Raw genomic sequence first — 6,832 nt, forward strand, 5'->3', positions numbered from 1 at the left:
CATTTGCATTGTGCAAACCTGATCTTCAATTAGTCAGTTACAAAGCCAAAATGTGCCCTCAAAAATGTAGTCAACAAATTTTAAAGAATTAAAGACCTAAATAAAATCCAGATCAATATCAACAACAGCATCCTAATTATCATGTTTACAAAGTAAATAGTAAATATCCACCTCATTTATGTAGATTTTTATGAAGACTAAATTTATTTGCCAATGATCAAAAGAAAAATAAGGGAAAAAGTTCATTTTCTTGCAAGATAAACAGAGAAATAGCATATTTATCTGTTAGAATGTGTCAAAGGGCTTTTCCAATCACTGTCATAAGTACATTCTCTGAGTATTTGTTCTGCTGGATCACAATATCATGAACAATAAAAATTGCTCATCTTTTGATTAAAGAAAATGATTTTGCAAAATGTAATTGATCATGGCAAATGATGTGATCTGTGACCAGCTTCGAGGAAACATTTCCATTATCATTTGCCTGGCATCAAGCAGAGACTGAACAATATACTAAGAACATATGAAAATGAATTTAGAAGCTGAGAAAAGTATTTTGAAAGAGTGTTAAACCAGAGCTAGCAAAGACAAAAAATTAACTCAAGGTAGGAAGTCTGGGATATAGGAAAACCTGCCAAAGCCATCCTTCTCCTTGATAGTATGTATAGAAACATGGAGGCCTTGTATTCTGTTTTGATGTATAATAAGAGTTCTAGAAAAAAAATTATAAACCCCAGGGTCTGATCAAGGTGAACATTCTAATAAGAGAGCCAGATGTAAAACTGGTGTCCTACAGGGTTACATCATCTATATAGGATAAGCAAGAAATAAACATTCCATGCAAAGATAGCAAAAAAACTTGCCTATCTTGGTGTTGAGTAAAGAGATATAAAATATTCTCTAGAAACTTGTAAATGCAAAGACTTCCATCACAAGATTCTGTGCCCATGCTCATTATATCTGTGTGGTCTCTGCATATCTATATGGTCTGTGGAAGGTTGGGGTTATCCTTAAGCTAGGAATTTAATTTAATATGGCCAAAGATATCTAGCAAAAGCAATGGAAAATTTCCTTCAAAAAAATTAATCTTCAACCAAGTTTTAAAAGAATTCTCAAAGATTATGTTCCAAGGATCATGCACTTACTATCCAAAATCCCCAAAAAGAGACATCAGATTCCATCTAGGAAATGTTTCAATTATTTTTTTCCTCATTCCCCTGCCCACCACCTTAAATGAATTTGAGTTTTTCTTTTATTTGGGAATTAGATTATCTACTGGCTTCATAATAGAACTGAGTACACTTGCTTCTCTAATCTTGTGATTAGAAGAATATGTTCCAACTCCATCCAGGTTAATACGAAAGATGTAAAGTCTCCATGTTTTAAAATGGCTGGATAGCTTTCCACGGTTATAGTATTCCACAGTTTGTTAATCCATTCCTGGGTTGATGGGCATGTAGGTTGTTTCCATATCTTGGTGACCGTAAATTGAGCTGTGATAAACAATCTAGTACAAATGTCCTTATGATAAAATGATTTTTGTTCTTCTGGGTAAGTGCATAGTAGTGGGATTGCGGGGTCAAATGGGAATTCAAATTTGAGTTCTTGAGTATTCTCCATACATCTTTCCAAAAGGTTGAATTAGTTTGCAATCCCATCAGCAATATAGAAGTGTTCCCTTCTCTTCACATCCACACCAGCATCTGCAGCTTTGAGACTTAGTGATATGTGCTATTCTTACTGGTGTTAGGTCATATCTTAGGGTGGTTTTGATTGGTATTTCCCTCATGATTAGGAAAAATGGGCACGTCTTCATATGTTTGTTAGCTAATCATCTATTTTCCTCTGAGAAGTTTCTGTTCATGTCTCTTGCCCAATGGCAGATGGGATTGTTTTTTTGTTGATTAATTTGCATTCTCTTTAGATTCTAGTTGATAACAAATATCTCCACAGCTAACGACACAATAATTAAAGCAAAAAGACAACCTTCAGAAATATGGGAAAAGATATTTACAACTATTGAAATTACTAAACAGTTGGTATAAAATAGTTACTCTTAATATGGTTTAAAACACAAGAAGAAGACTTGAAAATATGAGCAAGATACTAATAACTATAAAAAGACAATGCAAAATTAAATAAAAATCAAATATAATTCCAGGAAGTAAAGAATACATATAGTAATTTAAATAAAACAACTTAATACATGGGGTAATAATTAAATATAACTCAAGAAAGAATTATAGAACTAAAAGAAAAATCTGAAGATAATACCCATAATAGAGCCCCAAAGGCCAGAGATCTTGGAGGTCTGATGTCCAAGGGCAAGAGAAGAAAAGTGTCACAGTTCCAGAAGGGAGAGCAAGAAAGTGCGAGTGAGCAAGATAATTCATATTTCCTCTACTTTTCTGTACTATCTAGGCCCCTAGCCAAATGGATGGTGGCTTTCTACACTAAGAAAAACACAGATGTTACCCTCTTAGTACACCATCTCACATAGCAATTCCTCTGACATATCCAGAAACAGTGCTTCACCAGCAATCTACATATCTTTTAATCCAGTCAAGTTGACACCTAAAATTAATGACCAGTAAAGGAGAGAGACTGAGTGTAAAGAATTGGCCAGGTGATTTCCATTGTTTAGATACCTCACTTAGGAAAATGGTGATGATGGAGGTAGACAACCACCAGGAGAGCCAATAGAGTAGGTCCAACCCAAAAGTACAGGCTGAAGACCTAGGAAGAACTAGTGATTCAGTTCAAATCCAAAGGCATGAAAATACCAATGTCTCAGTTCAAAAAGAGTCTGGCAGAAGGAATTCCCTTTTGTTTGGGGTATGGTCAACTTTTTGTTCTATTCAGGTATGCAGCTGATAGGATCAGGTCCACCTATGACAGGAGGACAGTCTGCTTTATTCATTCTACCCATTTAATTGTGCTCATTTAAAAATATTTTTAGAGAAACAAGCATAATAATGTTTAATCAAATATCTTGGCACCCTGTGGCCCAGTCAAGTTGATGCATAAAACTTACCAATACACTAAGTAGAAGATTTGAGAAAAAGAAAAAAAAAAAGATTTAAAACACATTGGCTACATAAGAAAATAATAACAGAATTTAACTTGGTTGACCAAAAAGAAAGCTAAACTAAAGTACTAGATTACATTTGAGGTGGGTGGGGGAGCAGGGGACTGGAATTAGAATTAATTAAGTTCATTAATTATTTTTGAAGAGGTAAGAGATTTTTATTAATTCTAGTCTTGGTTTAGTATTTGTTTTAAAATATGTAGAGTAACTTCTAAAAAATAGATAGCAATTTTATTTTTAATTTTTAAAATTTAGTGCAATTCAAATCAGCATGTTTGGTTCATTGCAGCTCCTTCACTGCGGAACCAGGGGAGGCAGAGACGGCTTCAGCTTCCCTGCCTTCACTTTGTGATGACTAAGGTATAACAGTATATGCTGAATCAAACTTTAAGCTTCACATTAGCCTTATCTTTCTTGATCTTAACAGACTTGGCATCCTTTCCTCTGCCTACGAACAGAAAGTCCTTGATTTCCTGCATTTTTCCAGGCATAGCAACAACGCAAAAAGACAGAGGGTTGGGGACCTGCATTCCTCTCATCCCCTCCCCCAGAGAGACATTCATAGAAAGCAGCCTACATAGCAATTTTATTTCCCAGTTGAAGGGCCTAAAGCTCCCCAAGATAACTCTAAGAGAGACGGAGAAAGATAGCATTTCTGTGCATTCAGAAAGAAGAACGTACAACTTCCAAACTAGCAGGGGGATGCTGAAAAAAAAGTAATGGTAGTTACTCAAAAAATATAAGAAATAAGCATGAATGGTGACAGGTGATTAAAAACAGCAAGTCCTCCACAAGTAAGAAATTCTAAAAGTGAAAAATCAAGAAGTACCAATATAAGCATGTTCTTTAGAGAAATGGAAATAAGTAATAGCTGATCAGTGAGAGTTAAAAGTAATTGTTTCTGGGGAACAGGAAGTTTGGGCAACAGTGTGATTTACTATTTTTTATACATGAAAAATACCTTATATGGTAAAACTACTATTTTCATCTTTAAATTGTGTGCAAGTATAAATTTAACTCTCAATTAAATTATTTTTTGAAAGAAGAGTACCTTGTTTCTGATCAAAACTATGCGACTTTTCATTCAATTTCTTTTAAGTATGGTGTGTTTAAGCTCAATTACGCAATAAATAGCTCATAACTCTAAATACTACACATCACCTAGTAATGAATATATACACCCAGGGATTCAATAAAATATATAGGAAAATAGATTAATGGGGAATGCATAAATGAATGAAAATCTAAACCAGGGGTCCTCAAACTTTTTAAACAGACCATAGGAAGGCTGGACTGCAGGCCCTGGGACGAGTTGGCTTCTAAGCAGGACAGGCAGCAGCAGCAAAAACACCCGGTGGGCCAGATAAATGTCCTAGGTGGGCTGTATGTGGTCCATGGGCCGTAGTTTGAGGACACCTGATCTATAATGAGCTATTATAAATATTCATTTTGTCAAAACCATACAGAAGTTCACTTTACCACAACTAGCAAAGAAAGGGCAAATTTGCTGAAAATTTCTTTCAAATATATTGTCATCAAAAAGAAATAATGTGGTTATAATTACAAATGTAATTAATAAAACCTTAGATAAGCTATAAATCATATTTTTAAAAACCCATTAGAGGATATAAAGATGGAGAGACACCTAAATGACCAAAATCCAGAGAGGGATAATCCGCTTCTAGGCAAGCACAGTCTGGGAGGTTCTTTCATTTCTGGGAGTCAGGGAAGGCTGAGGAGTAAGCCAGCCATGCACAAAGACAATTGGCAGCAATCTGAAGAAACCTAGCTAAAATCCAAGACCTTGCGGGATAATGTTATAGATAAGAATCAGAAGAAGCCCCATACAGACCTATCCTGCCATGCCCATCATTTCCCCAAGGGATTTTTACTGAGTGTGCAGTTGCTTCCAAGAACCTTTAAAGCAAAAAGAAATCCCGGTGGTTGATGGAGCCAGCCAGTACCAGTGCATGAGGATTAATTATGTCTGTCTCTCCCCAAGTCTGCATTCAGTAACATGTCAGTAGACTGAAATTGCCCATGGTGGGAGTATTTATACTGGAGAAATCAGCAAATGCTGCAAATCAGACTTTCATTCTAGGACGGCCCGTTAAGCACTCACTAGCACACCAACAGCTATCTTCCATTACACACAATACTGAAGACTGGGCAGAAGAGCTGAGTCAGTATAGTCTCAAAACATTTAGAACACCAGCCTTGATGGAAGGAATAACCTAAATGAACTGAAATTAAATAGAGCTACAGCCCTGTCCTGACCTGGTTAAATCATGATTAGCAGAGATCAGCTCTTCACCCTTGACCGAGGAAACAGTGTGCACTTTCTGGAGCTAAATACTATTTATTTCAATCTCCTCTTTTTTATGCACAGTATCTGACATACTGTAAGAATTATCATACAGGCAAAAGCAGGAGTATCGTTCATAAGAAGAGAAAAACTGTTCATTGATGAAGACTCACAGAAAATGCGTATGCAAGAATTAGAAAATAAAAAACTTAGTAACTATTCTAAGTACAAGAGTCACGTTTGACTTCCATAATTATAGGAGATACAGGATACAATATACAAAATAACAAATGTTATCGGTATATTCTGAGTGTGGCACATTAATAGTTTCTTTCCTGTCTTAAAATGTGTATACATGTTCTGACCCCTCTCTGGAGACAGGAGAAATGAAATATAAGTAGCTACACGGTAACGGTAACCTGACGTATAAATAATGGACTGAATACCCACCTCTGCTATTTTCTGTTGTTCTGTTTCCCCCACCTTTTAGTTATTTTCTCCTTCTCTTAAGCCATGTGAGATCTTCTTTTTTTTTTTTAATTTTCATGAAATGGATGCACCATATAGGAACACAAAAATTCCTTTCAGGAATAGAAAGAACACGCTGATAATTTAAACAACACTGCTCAAATGAACTTTATAGTTTCTAATTTAACACTAAAATCTCCTCAAATTATAGTGAGAAAGTTACCATTATAACAAACAGAAAAGACACACATAAATAGACGTTCAACATCTGATATTGGCAACATCATAACGATCAGGCAGTTATTTTCATGTGTCATTTTATTTATTATCTCCAAAAAAGTTCTTCCATTACCAGATGATTTCTTCATTATTTAAATTATAAAATGATCCTTCCTTCCTTCTCTGGTTTCCAGGAGGATGCTACTGATATATTTTGGGATATAAGAAGAGAAGAGGAATGTGTGTCTTCATCGTTATTTCTGACAAAATTACTCTCAACTCAATCTAGTCATCTTCAAGTAGAAGTCAATGGTTTCCAGTCTCTTTTTCCATGGGTAATTACTATGACGACCAAACAAAAGATATGTTCTGGAAAAACTGTCTCTAATTCAGACTTTTGGGTAAGGACAATCATAGTCTTACAGTCCTAAGTAATTCTGAGATGAATCTTTTATTGAAATGTAGAATGTTTTGAAACGAGAGGTCAGCCTGGAGGGGAAAACAGGTGCACAGGTATAGTCACAAGACAGTAATTCTTAGTCCACAGTTGTGCCAGCGGAATTCCCCACCTGTTTGTGAACAGTCTGGTGGTTTCTGGGTTTTAGAGCATCAGATGATTATGTATACTTATTGAACCTGACATTTTCCTCCTCCTCTGTCCCACTGAGATACTAGTGATGTCTTCAGAGGGATAAAACTTTGTCACTTCCTTTTTCCTTTAGATGGCAACTGGTTCAATCAATAGTTTAACA

General features: G+C 35.6%; 1 pseudogene; it reads right to left on the reverse strand.

Moving 5' to 3' along the window:
* Positions 1-3,368: 3,368 nt before the first annotated feature.
* Positions 3,369-3,579, reverse strand: LOC100949468 (annotated as a pseudogene).
* Between the last annotated feature and the right edge of the window lie 3,253 nt (positions 3,580-6,832).

This window comes from Otolemur garnettii, unplaced genomic scaffold (genome assembly GCF_000181295.1).
Source record: "Otolemur garnettii isolate 467f Iridium unplaced genomic scaffold, OtoGar3 scaffold00063, whole genome shotgun sequence".
Lineage (NCBI taxonomy): Eukaryota > Metazoa > Chordata > Mammalia > Primates > Galagidae > Otolemur > Otolemur garnettii.